Below are 14,081 nucleotides of genomic sequence, written 5' to 3' on the forward strand. Positions count from 1 at the left end.
AGCTTACAACTCCCTCATCCGTCCACTGTTAGAATATGCCGTAATTATATGGGACCCTTTCACCTTAACTAACATTCATAAACTTGAGCGCATACAGCATAAGGTCGTTAGGTTTGTATTTAATTCATATGGCCGTGCGTCTGTCAGCGAGCTTGTAAAGCGTAGTGGATTACCTTCTGTGACTCAGCGCAATCGTGTCTGCCGATTAAAGTTTCTTTTCCAGCTCGTAAAAGGTCATTATAATATTAACACTTCCAATTATATTACTTACTCTTCAGGTTATAATACGAGACAAAGGCATGCACTAACAATAACCCCTGTGAACGCGCGAAATAACTGTTTTAAATATTCTTTCTTTCCGAGGACAATTACGGAATGGAATAAACTTAATAGCGAGACTGTAACTCAAAGTTCTTTACTAATGTTTGAAAAGTGCCTGCAAATTTTATGAATTTGAGTGCGTTTATATGCTTGTATTTCTTTTTGTTTTTCCCACCCTGCTATGATCTGTACCAGATCGCAGTACCTATAAATAAATAAATAAATAAATAAATAAATAAATAAATAAATAAATAAATAAATAAATAAATAAATAAATAAATAAATAAATAAATAAATAAATAAATATAACATCAAAAGAGGAAAGAAAAACAGCAGCAAAATATTCTACACATTTCCGTGACAGCGAAGTAGCTCTTGGAATTTGTTTATGTTAGTTTCTGTAGCTATGTGCGATGACAAGTTATTCCATTCAATGATAGTGCGAGGTATGAATGGATTGGCATAAGATGATAAATGACACTTTGCGCGTTTAACTTTGAAGGCATGCTCAAGTCGTTGAAAAATGACATCAGGTGACTGAAACAAATTGCTGCGCAGTAGTGGACGGTGATAAAGCTTATGGAAAAGTGTTAACCGAGCGTGTTTACGACGACATAAGTGTTCCAGTTCAGCACGTTGTTTTAATGCTGTGACGCTAGTGAAAGGTGACTAGTCTGAAAAAATGAAACGCACACCATGGTTCTGCAAGGATTCGAGGTTGGTGATAACATAGACTTGATCAGGGTCCCAAATAGCCACGGCATATTCAATTTTATGGCGCATTAGAGTGATATAAGCAAGTTTTTTAACATGGATAGGAGCGTGTTTGAAAGTACGTTTAAGAAGACCGAGTGAACGGTTAGCAGCAGCTAGGCTGAGGTCGATATGGTGATGCCCTGTTAGATAAACTGAAGGTGCGTGCCAAGGTATTTGTAAGTGTTTGTTAGTTCAACAGCATTGTCATTGAGCATGTAAGTGGTTGAAATGCGAGCTGTACGACGCGTGAAAGATATCTGTTTAGTTTTAGAATCGTTTAAAGTCATTACCCAGGATGAGCACCATGAGCTTACTGCGTTAAGGTCAGATTGTAAGAATTGGGAATTGGCGGCCACTGTCATAAATAACGTTACGGTAAACTACGCAGTCATCTGCGAAAAGACGAACTCTAGATGTTACACAGGCAGGTAAATCATTAATATAGATTGGAAAAAGCAAAGGACCAAGTACGCTTCCTTGCGGTACACCAGATGTCACATTTAGTCGAAGAATAGTTAGAATTATTAACTGAGGTATACTGAGATTTAAAAGAAAGAAAATCCTTAATCCAGGCGAGCACATTATGTGGATGTTAAGCTTTGCTAGTTTTAGTAAAAGTCTGTGATGAGGGACCCAATCGAATGCTTCTGAAAAATAAAAAAAAAACTGCTTCGACCTGAAAGCCCGCGTTGAGGGATGGTTGTAAGTCATTAACAAAGCCTGGTAGTTGAGTGTCACGTGAAAAACCCTTGCGAAACCAGTGCTGATATTTGAAAATAATGTTATGATCTTCGAGGTAGTTAATGACTTGGCTATGAATGATATGCTCTAGACGTTTGCAAAAGTTGCTGGTTAACGAGATAGGTCGATAGTTAAGTGGGGAGGAACGTTCACCTGATTTGAATATAGGTATTACCTTTGCTACACGCCAGTCATTAGGAATTAGTGCGTTCGATAACGACTGCGAGAATACCCCCCCCCCCCCCGCCCCCCCAGGACAAGATAGCGGAGATACTTCTGAATGTATTTTTTAGTATCTTATTGTTAAAGCCAAGGTGATCCGAGCTACTTGTAATTTTGAGATTGTTTAATAAAGCTGAAATACCTGCTTTGTTAATAACTATGTCAGGCATACAGAGGTCATAAAATGTATTTAAGATAGGAGATGACCTAATGTCTTCGTTGGTAAAAACTGATGAGAAGGTAACTTTAAGAACCTGAGCACAATCGGATTCATTGATTATGATGCCGCTACTGCCGGAAAGTAAAATGTCAGGATGAAAGTTAGGATTTATGATGCGCCAAAATGTACGAGGGTTGTTGGTTAACAGAGAAGACAATTAAGTCATGATTGAAAAACTGACGTCGAGTGGATTTTAATAATGACTGGTATTCTCTGTCGTATTTCTTATACTTTTCCCACGTGCCTAAACTACTATTTTTTTGGCCTGCCGGTAAAGTCGCTTTGTTTTTGTTATTCATACGCCGCAGCTTGTGATTGAACCATGGTGTATTGCTGCTACATCTAATGGACGTAAGAGGCACACAGTTGTCGATAAGGTTTGTAAGGGTAGTTTTGAATAAATCTCAATTTTGCTCAACAGTGCGCAATAAATATTAATTTTTGAACTGGGCAGCGAAATAATCTAATTCAGTGTTAATTATTTCATAATTAGTTCTGTTGTAACATCTTATTTGTTTAACAGTAGTTTTCTTTTCGTTAAAGGAGCCGGTAATGCGTCCTGTTATTACGTCGTGATTTAAATGCCGTCTAAATAAATTATGTCTGAAAAATATCACGATTATTTGTTAGTAATAAAACAAGAATGTTGGCGGTGCTCGATGTGCGACGTGTGGGATTGGTGATAAGTTGCGACAGCGAAACATCAAGACATGATTAAAGAAACATATGAGCTTCGGTTTCACTCGCTGTGACGGATTGTGTAAACCAGTTTATGCTAGGGAAGTTGAAGTCCCCAAATATGAGCAGTGTAGAGTTAGGGAAACGCGTACAAATTTCACACAGGATTCGATTAAATTCAGAAGAAAAGCAAACAGTCATATTAGGAGGATGGTAGATAGCACCAATGATTACATCAATTGAAAAGCACTTTAAAGAAACCCATACACATTCAAGAAAAGAACTAGCCATCACAGGTACAGCCAACAAATCGTCTTTTACCGCCAAGAGTACACCACCTACTCTACGATTGTCTCTCATTTCGAAAAATACTAAAACATGTTTCGGTGACAAAAATGGTGTTATCAGGAACTAAGTCAGTGAGCCATGTGTCAGTTAGTGCTATTACTGATGCAGAGCATGAGTCGATCAGCGAAGATATTTCAAAAACCCTTGATACAACCCTTCTGATGTTAGTGTAAAGAAAAGCAATGGTTTTATTGGTATTACATGATGATCTTTGTGAAGAATGGGAAGCTGGTGCTTTATCTGGGATAAAAGAAAAACGTCACTCTTCCGTGGATGGGTGAAAAACGCAGACTACGCTGGCAGCCTGAGTGTTCCACACATAGACGTCATTATTGATGTGTAGCTTATTAAAAGCGATACGAATGCGGTCACCTTCCTTTTTTACTGATTTGGCGTACTGCCAGAGATTACGGCGCTTTTGTCGGACGGCTTCAGAGTAATCACGAGAGATGCTGTAATCTGTGTCCTTCAGCTTGGATCCGTTGCTCAGCACCAATTTACGTCTTTATCATTATAGAAGTTAGCAATGATAGGTCGGGGATGGCAAATCGATAGAGATAATGCTCTGTCAGCGGCCGTCGGAAGATAGCCACGTCAGTGAGTTAAAACGTCTGCTAGTGATTGAAGTTGCGGTGAAAAAACAGCCATCGGTGGAAAACAAGATAAACAATAGATTAGCAATAATGGAATATGAAGTAGAAACGAACTGGCGGTAAAATCTATAGAACGTAAAGGGTAAAATTGAGGTGTAAAGGGCCTTGGTGAGACCATGACAAACTAAACCAAACTAAAACCAGAAGCAGAAGCAATTTAAAGCACCCAAAGAAGGGTAAAATGTTAAAAAAAGTAACATTACAAGCTGTAAAATGCATACGGGGGAAGAAACAATTAAAAGCGGTAAAAATATAAGTACAGCAAAGAGTCAGGCGATAAACAATAAAACGCTGAAACAGGATAAGGAACCTTCACAACGCATGCCCGGAGGCGCTTAGGAATTTCAATTCTTTCTCCGATAAACAGTTGATGGTGTGCTAACACAGTGGTCCTTGGCACGGCGGATTTTGATGGCTTCAATTATCTCCCTAGACATACGCTTTCATCCTCTACCGATAATCAAACAGTTATGTAATATATGAAGAAACACTGAACCAGGGTAAAAAGGTACGCCCTCCCCCCCCCCCCCCTTTGCAGAAAGGTTTAAAATTGTCCCCCTTAGATATATTCGTTATCAGTGCCCTTTACAAAGCCTGTCCCTTCGTAAGTTGTATCTGCATCAAACCTGCTTAAGTGGTGACGAATCGTCTACCCGGTATTGTAGTGTTTCCTTGTACAGCCGATTTCACTTCTTTTGCAGGCCACAGGATCCCTGGTTCCAGGCTGCGAAATGCATACTGAAGAAATATTTTTTGTTCGCTCCATGACCTACTTTCTTCTCACACATCCTCCCCTCCACACTCCTTCACCTACTTTCTTCTCACCCACTTTCCCCTCCCAAGCTTTTCTGCCTCGGAAGCAAAAGTGTATTTAAACCCCTGCCAGTGATGATCGCTTTGCCCAGACGAGGACAAGACCACTTGTAGAAACGTTGGCTCGACCTGCGAACTGATGCGTAGCCCCTTTACCCTTGTTCAGCGGTCCTTCATACCTTGTAAACCATCTTCTTCCTCTTGTTCTACCTGAATCCTCAGTAACGGAAGATGACGACGGAACAAAGTAAGCCTCCTCTTCTTTCACTGGCACACGTAGCGCTTATGAGTGACAGTCAGTGCAAGTACAGCTAGAAGCAATATGAAAGGGAACACGGGAGCGCGTGGCCTCCACTCTTTCACATGCGCTGTCACCGACAGGTGATAAGAATTAGTAGTAAAGATGCATCTAAAGTAAGCTTGGTCGGCTGCTCTTCCCAAGCATACCGTTGACGTCAACCATTCACCTCCTGCGTTGATGACAGCGCTTTGCAAAGCGTGCGCAGGCCACGCGCTTTCGTGTTCTCTCTCATATTTCTTCTAGCTGTACATTCACACACACTTCCCTTCTGGAGAGCACCCACCTTACATTACGTTTCAAAGTGGTGCCACGACTGATGATATAAGGAAACTCATAGCACCACGGTAAATCACCCATTGCGTCCTTCATTGCGGTACTAATGACGTGAAACACAGCGCCGGAGAACAAACGAGTTAGACGACTCAGACCATGCAAACGCTCATCCACGATGTTCATGACTACAGACCAGACGCGAAACTCACACTGACGACCATCCTACCTAGGTTCACAAACAAGCACCAAATGGGCATGTACCAGTCATGCACCCTAGCAGCACGCGCAGAGAACGCATCTAAAGTTAACCACTTCTTGCTTGACATAGAACTCAGTCATGAACACGTCGATGTCATCCACTATGAACCTGAGGCACACCTGGCCAGGGATGGACTATACCCCAACTTTCAAGGCGTCCGACGAATGGCAAACATGATCAAGTATAGAATTAGGAATGCATTTAAGTCGATGCAGCCATGTGAACCTACCACACGCACCTCTCTGGCCAGCAAGTATCAACTGAGCACACACGAAGCTGACAATGAACCGGAACGCCCACGACCTCCCATTGTCAGTACCCGCGACATGTGCACACAAACGGAGGCCGTGGAACCAACACGAGTGGAACAACACGCGCGCACAGACCCCAAGACATACCACAGTTTCTTCCCACAGACACCCACATATTCTAGGAAAGACACAAGCTGCCAGGCAGGCACCAAAGTGGGCTTCGCCACAAACGCCAGCCCTAAGTCAGCCACACCCAAGCATGTAACGCCTGTCAGGAAGTCCACTCGGAACAAAAAGAAATCACTGACTCCTAGAGCCGTAATCCTCCAGCATAAACGTCGGCCTTTTCTCGTTGCTAGGAAATTAGCCGCAAAGCACAGTAACGTCATTTAGATACTTACAACAAGCATTATTAAACAAAAGCAATGGAACCGAAAGGACTTAAGATTGATGTGAAGTGCGCTCTCGGCACACTTCGCCGTGAACTATTCAATCGCTGGAAAAAGAGTTTAGATGACGCGTCATTAGCTTTGATAGCTGTTTTAAAACAATACTGTCAGGAAAAAGTAAATGAACTTAACGACCAATAGACAAACACTAACCGCGGACGAGCATCAAGTACTAAAAGAATTCGTGAAAAGGAAAGCACAAAAACTTCAGGTTAAAAAACAGCGTAAATTCATAAGGGATATGCTGTCGGTAGATAATGACACACCTTGGCAGCGAAGAATACCTCCTGCAGTTTCACAACAACGACCGGTATCACCTGCGAGACAGGACATAGATGATAGCAACGTCACTGACATTTCTAAATCTCTAAGCGATAGTGATAAACAGATTCTAAGGCGAGACCTGACCTTCTGCCCAGCGAATAACAGCTTTTAAGAATATAAACTTTACCGAGATATAACTGAATTCGCAAGAAGAATGCGTATTGAGAAATTCTTCGCTGAAAATAAAAATAATGTAGCGGAAGCCTCTAACCTACGCAGCGCCCCCCCGCAGAGCCCTAAGCACAAGTTTCCTGATGCAGAGCGCAGCCCCGAACTGGACCTATATATTAAATCCGTCTCAAAAGAAATGATTGAAAAAATAAAGCTAGCTCGAGAGCCCAAAAGACTCTCTATAACTGAAAGGGACTCTCTTGACAACGAAGCTTCTAGAACTGAGTTATGAAGCCTGCAGACAAAGTTGGTAGCATAGTGATTCTCCCAGTTGAATATTACAAAAAAGGCATATAGTCAGCTTAACAAATCTTGCCACTATGAAAAGTTAAATGCCGATCCGACTGAACAGTTCAGTGAAGCCATCCTGAATAAAATGAGAGACCTATTCGCAAGGGAACTAATTACCGAGATGAACTACAAATTTCTTAAGCCGTCAAACAAACAAGCAGGTCGATTGTATCTACTGCCCAAGATCCACAAGATTTCCGCTGAAGCATTGTTCAGGAAAACCGATTGTTTCTAACAATAATAGGCCCACAGAAAACTTCTCAATATTTCTAAATCACCACCTAGCTGACCTCCCGACCCCGCTTCCTTCGTTTGTGCAGGACACAGTTCACTTTCTCCGAATTATTGAGTGGGCTCGGTAGCTGTGCAAAAGCGCAGACTACGAATCCGTTTGTCTTCATAATGCAGGCGCTTACAGTCACCGTTCACCTGCTGCTCGTTGCCTTGCTGCATGCTTCACCTGGCTCCCCGCTCCGCGTGGCCACTCGCCACCATGAAAATGCAGCTTTCCTGCCTGCTACGTCACCGGCCCCAGACCTGCATGCGCCACCGCCGCCGGATTACCTCATCCTGGATCGTGCATGGCCATCCCCAGCGAGACAACCATCATCGACTGAAGCATCTATAAATGTGTCGCATCTGTCGCCGCCGCTCTGTGGGCTCGGTAGCTGTGCAAAAGCGCAGACTACTAATCTGTTTGTCTTCATAATGCAGGTTGGTAACAAGTTCTCTTTTCGCTAAAAAAAACTAGTAATTACTTCCTAATGCAGCTGCCGAGCCTGCAGTGCTGCGCTAGTGTTGTTGATTGTTCACGTGCCATTCGTTTACTACTACTCTTGTCGGGAGATGTGGAGACCAACCCTGGGCCCGAGAACTCTGAGACTATACTGTCCGAACTGCAGAAATTGACAACTGGACAAGCAACGCTAATTTCCGACTTGCAGGACATCAAAGCACAGCTCAAAACAACTGACATAACCTTGGCCGATTTAAACAAACGCATGATTAACCTGGAATCGCACTGAGCCACTCTTTCTGCCCTTAACTCTGAAATAGACAGCCTGAAAACATTAACAACTGAACTGAGCCAGCAGATCATCAAACTAGAAGAACGCGTTGATGACGTAGAAAATCGTTCCCAGCGCAACAATCTGATATTTTATAATATCCCTGACACTAATGCGTCCGAAAACTATCAGGACTCAGAACAAACAATCATTCACCACTGCTCCACGCATCTAGATTATGAAATTGACCCGAATCAAATCGAGCGCGCTCACCGTCTCGGCCGTTATTCCACAGATCGCTTAAGGCCAATCATTGTAAAGTTCTCATCATCCAAGACCAAAGAAACCATCCTCTCTTATGGCAAAAAGCTTAAAGGCACAAATTATAGCATTGGTGAGGACTTTTCCCCTGCGGTCCGTAACATTCGAAAACAGCTAGTTACCTACGCACGAACAATAACAGATAAATTCGCCTTGCGTTTTAAAACCCTGCACATCGGTCCTAAGCGTTACACTTACGACGAAGCTTCACAAACCATAAAAGGGATTAAATAGCAGTCATTCCGTCAACATTCGGCAAACAGTCCTAAACATGCACCGTAACCTACTCTTTCTTTATCAGCGATTTTCACGAATATCCGCAGTTTTATTTCAAAGCGCGACATCATTTCTAATCTGGTTTTATCATCATCCAGCAACTTACTAATCTTGAAAGAAACGTGGCTGCACTCTGACAGGGAGGTCCTAGCTGACTTGCAAAATTTTCGTCTTTTCCGCAAAGACCGCGAAGACAAGAGGGGAGGGGGAGTACTCATTGCAACTAGGCAGGAGCTATCATGCACATACATTAACTTGTCATCAGATATCGAAATATTGTGGATCTTACTTCACTCTTTACCACACTCAGTTCTCATTGGCGTTTGCTACAACCCCCCTAACAACAGGTCAGATTTCCCTCGTAAATTTAACAATGCATTGAATGAAATCAGAATCAAGCACCCTAATGCCACCATTCTACTCTTTGGCGATTTCAATTTTCCTACCATCAATTGGGAGACTCTAACAGCTATGGGTAACAGCGATGCTAACGAATTTCTGGATATTTGCCTTAATTTCAACCTCGTACAAATAATATCCGAACCAACTCGTGTAAGCCATGACTGCGCTAATACCCTCGATCTCATATTGACGGACCGTCCTGATTATGTTAAATCTGTCACATATCATCCAGGTATCTGTGATCACAAAATAATACATGCATGTTTCACCATTAAACCCCTTTCTCGCATAATCAATAAGCAAACAAATAAACTATACGATAAGGGAAACTATACTGCCATTAATGACGGTCTTCGCGCGTTCCAACTTTTTTTTGAGTCAAACTATAACCAAAGAACAGTTCATGACAACTGGTCACTATTCAAAAGGAAAATTGAAGAATTGGTTGAAAAATTTATTTCTAAAATGACCGTACGAAACAACCAACAAAACCCATGGTTCACCAACACATTAAAACGTTTGGAAAACAAAAAGAAACGCCTTTACCGCTCAGCTAAAAAACATTACACTGACAAGTCATGGAATAAGTATTACGAGGCCGAGAAAGTATACCTAAATAAAATTCGTGAAGCCAAACGCACCTTTCTTCATTCCGATTTACCTAAAATGCTGACCACTAACCCCCGGAAGTTTTGGCAACTCATTAATCCACAACATGCGCGTACCATTTCAATCGCTGATGAGTCAGGTGAAACAATCTTTGATACAGACTGCGCAAACTTATCTAATGAAGCGTTTTGATCCGTATTTACTAACGAATGTGATCCACCTCTTCCTGTACAACAGACATTTATTCACCACCCTATGCCTCCCCTAATATTCTTTCCTGCAGGAATCTTATCATTGATAGAAAACATGAAGCTCTCATCTTCTGCCGGTATCGACAATATCAACGCTCAAATACTGAAAAACACCAAAGACACATGTGCGTATTTATTGTCATTGTTGTTCACGCAGTCACTACTCACAGGCCAACTACCCAACGATTGGAAACGTGGGAAGGTCGTTCCAGTCTTTAAATCAGGTAACAAGAACTCGCCATTAAATTACCGCCCCATTTCTCTAACCAGCGCACCCTGCAAAATCATGGAACATGTTATCTATACCCATATCATGGCTTTCCTTGATTGTAACAACTTTTTTCGCCCCGCGGAGCATGGGTTTCGTAGGGGCTACTCTTGTGAAACCCAACTGGCTATTTTTGTGCATGACCTGCACATTAACCTGGATTGCTAATCAACAGTCCGACGTCATATTTTTAGATTTTGCTAAAGCCTTCGGTAAAGTACCCCACAAACGCTTAATGATAAAACTTTCCCTATTTAATCTTCGCCCCAACATTTTGAAATGGATTGAAGAGTTTCTAACTAATCGCTCGCAGTTTGTTACTATTAACAATAAGTTCTCTAACTCCCTTCCGGTGACGTCAGGTGTTCCCCAGGGATCAGTACTTGGCCCCCTACTTTTTCTTATATACATTAATGACCTACCAGCACATGTAACCTCTAACATACGCATGTTTGCTGACGACTGTGTAGTTTATCGTACGATCACTGGTCCCACTGATCAATCAACACTACAAAATGACCTTAATGCTGTACATAACTGGTGTGACCACTGGCTAATGAAACTTAACCCACATAAATGTAAACATTTATCCTTCCACCGTCGTCATAATCCTCTTATTTGTTCCTACGTAATCTCTGGACTGCCCGTACAACCTGTTCAGTCATATAAATATTTAGGCGTAACACTTTCTAGTGATCTTTCTTGGAATTTGCATGTAACTAAAACAATATCATCGGCCAATAAAACATTAGGATTCTTAAAACGTCATCTACATTGCGCGCCTCAACATGTTAAACTCTTAGCCTATAATTCACTCGTCAGGTCTAAACTGGAATTCGCGTCACCCATTTGGAACCCCCATCAAGCTTACCTCATTAATTCTTTTGAGTCCGTTCAAAATCGCGCTGCCAGGTTCATCCATGCCCTGTATTCTTATGATGTTAGTGTCTCTGCCCTAAAAACAGCCTCAGGTTTATCATCACTATCTCTCCGTCGTCGCACTTCAAGCCTTTCTTTATTCCATAAAATATTCAACAGTCCCATGCGGGCAGCCCCTTATATTCTTCCCCCAGCACGCATATCACCCCGCACCAGTCATCGCCTGCACGTCGCCCGTCCATTGTCACGCACGGTTACCTTTTCGAATTCCTTTTTTCCCCGCGCAGCTGCAGACTGGAACGGCCTTCCAGGTGACATCGCTGTTATCACCTGCTCATCAAAGTTCTTTGAAAATGTAAAAAAATATGTACAATAACAATGTTTTTATAATGTTTCCCACCTCTTATGTAGTACCCCTTCCTGGGGCCTTTAAGGAAATAAAATAAAATGAAATGAAATAACACCAAAAATCTTGCAGATGATTGTATACCTGTCGCATTTGACGTCGCGGCACTCTACACTAATATTCTAATCGATGAAGGTATCGACGCCCTCTCTCAAGTATTAATCAACAACCGCCATCTGCATACCTCAGAAGTTTCTCTCACGCCTTAAACTAACCCTAACTAAATTATTTCGAGTTCGATTTATCGTATTGCCGCGAACTGTTTAAACCTTTATTTGTTCCTTTTCGACAGCCGCTGGCATGCGGCCTTATTATTGTTATTCTAGCGCGCTTATCAATTCTGTATCCTGTGTTTGTTCATGCTCGTTGTAGCGATAAGACGCGTTATCATTTTCTTTGTCGCGAACGATGCGCCGAGATCTGTCTCGAAGATTCCGGCCACTCGTGTGTCTTTCTACAATGTTCCAGCTTGTGCAGGTAGCAGTTTGCGACGTTGTCTAGATTGTTCTGAGCAGCCTTCAAGTTGAGCGTTGACGAGTACGACGGGCATTATTTGTTCGACGATCGACGAGCACGATTGTTGCTATCGCCGCCTCCGAGTTGCTTAGTTCTTTTGCGGGCGTAAGTCAGCCCAATAAAGAGTTATTTTAAGTACCATCACGCCTGTGTCTTCTTTTCGTGTCTACGGCCTTGTCACCACTACGTGACATCTGGTGGAGGTGCTGCCTTGATTCTTCAAGCGAAGACCCCAGCCTTGTTCCTGTTACCCTGGAGGCCCAGTCTACAGGCTACCGAACCAGTCGCCGGCTTCAAAGGCTCCAACCTGGACACGGTCTACTGCTGGACCCCATTTAATCTCAGAAGGCATCGACGCTGTCAATGGCCCAGCCTACAGCACCGGTTGTTTTCGTCCGACCCCGTGAGCCCCCCTGCTTCCATGGACAACCGGATGAAGATGCGGGAGACTGGATGGGCCCTTTTGACCGTGTGGCAGAATTCAACGGCTGGAATGATGCTGCAAAACTCAGTCAAGTCTACTTTGTTCTGCAAGGACATGCCCGAGTTTGGTTCGAAAATCACGAGACTTCTTTCAAGGATTGGGAGATATTGAAAGCGCAGTTTTTGATGGCCTTTGCAAGTTCTGTCTGAAAAGAAAGAGCTCAGGCCCTCCTCCAATCAGGAATTCAACTACCAAGCGCCCGTTCTGGTCTACGTAGAGCATATGAAGCGCCTGTTTCGCCGCGCCGACCCTAACATAACCGAAGGTGAGAGAGTGAAATTCTTAATGCGAGGCGTTAAAGAGTCTCTTTTTGCAGGGCTTGTCGGAAACCCGCCGAAAACTGTGGAATAATTTGAAAGTGAAGCATTGACCATCGAGAAGACGTTGGACACCCGGATGCGCCACTACGAGCAACCACTGCAACCAGATTGCTCAAGCCACTACCCCAGCGCATCTGCGAGCGGGGAGAACCTTCGGGATCTCATCCGGGAGATCGTGCGAGAGGAGCTCCGCCGATTACTGCCATCATCGCAAGAACTCCAGGTGACGACGCTCGCAGACGTCGTCTGTGAAGAAGTCCAGCAGGAGCTGGGCGTTCCTAAAGCGATGGCTTCGAGAGTTTCAGCACAAGAGGAAACAACGATGAACTACGCTGCTGCATTACGTCGCCCTGCGCCCCGACGTGATGACTTTCCAAGCCCTCGCCGCTACCGTCCTGTTCCTGAAATCCGCCCCTTGGCCCCCGCCAGCCAAGCCTACCAATGCCCCCAAGCCCCAGGAAGTGCGACGCCTGGAGGACTGCGAACAACAGGCCATTATGCTTCCACTGCGGTGAGGCCGGCCACGTTCTACGATACTGCCCGTACCGACGCATCGGCCTACGCGGATTTGCTGTCGACGCCCCACGACCCCGCCCCGGTGAACGACCTCAAGAAATCGAGAGCTACCTACGTAGCGGTGAGTTGGCGCCACAAACCTGTCGATTCAGGTCCCCATCACCGTACAGGGCCCGCTTTTCGTCGCCAGGCCGCAGCTACGATTACAGTGTGCGAGGAAGGTCCCCAAACCCTCGTAGGGGAAACTAAAGGTAGCAACCTTTGGAGGTGAGGTTGCTATATGGCGAACTAACGAATATCCTTCGCCGCCGACGACGAGTAACGATGCCGCCGCTATGACGCCCACATTACTTGTGAAGACGCCCTCGACGCGCCCAGACTTCAAGCTGACACCGCTGCAACGCCCGACGTCAACATCCAAGACGACATGACTGAACTTCAAGCTACCACTGCCGCCCAGCGAAGTGACGACGGTGTGCCCCGGCCGCGACCTCAGCACGAGACGAAGCAGAGATCGAACAATGAAACCAACGTGCCATACGAGGACTCGAACAAGCTACCTTGAGGTTGCTGTCGACGGACGCACGGTTACCCTCCTAATGGACACCGGTGCCGACTACTCTGTCATCAGTGGAGCTTTCACCGCTCAGCTCAAGAAAGTGACGACCACTTGAGACGGCCCGCTAATCCGCACCGCTGGAGGTAACCTTATTACGCCATCGGGGCGATGCACCGCAAGGGTTACAGTAAATGGA

General features: G+C 44.1%; 1 pseudogene; it reads left to right on the top strand.

The window, feature by feature from the left end:
- Positions 1-5,482: 5,482 nt before the first annotated feature.
- On the top strand, positions 5,483-8,633 carry LOC146194293 (uncharacterized; annotated as a pseudogene).
- The last annotated feature ends 5,448 nt before the right edge of the window (positions 8,634-14,081 follow it).

The sequence above is a fragment of the Amblyomma maculatum genome, chromosome 3, assembly GCF_055883805.1.
Source record: "Amblyomma maculatum isolate TAMU_Amacu chromosome 3, ASM5588380v1, whole genome shotgun sequence".
Lineage (NCBI taxonomy): Eukaryota > Metazoa > Arthropoda > Arachnida > Ixodida > Ixodidae > Amblyomma > Amblyomma maculatum.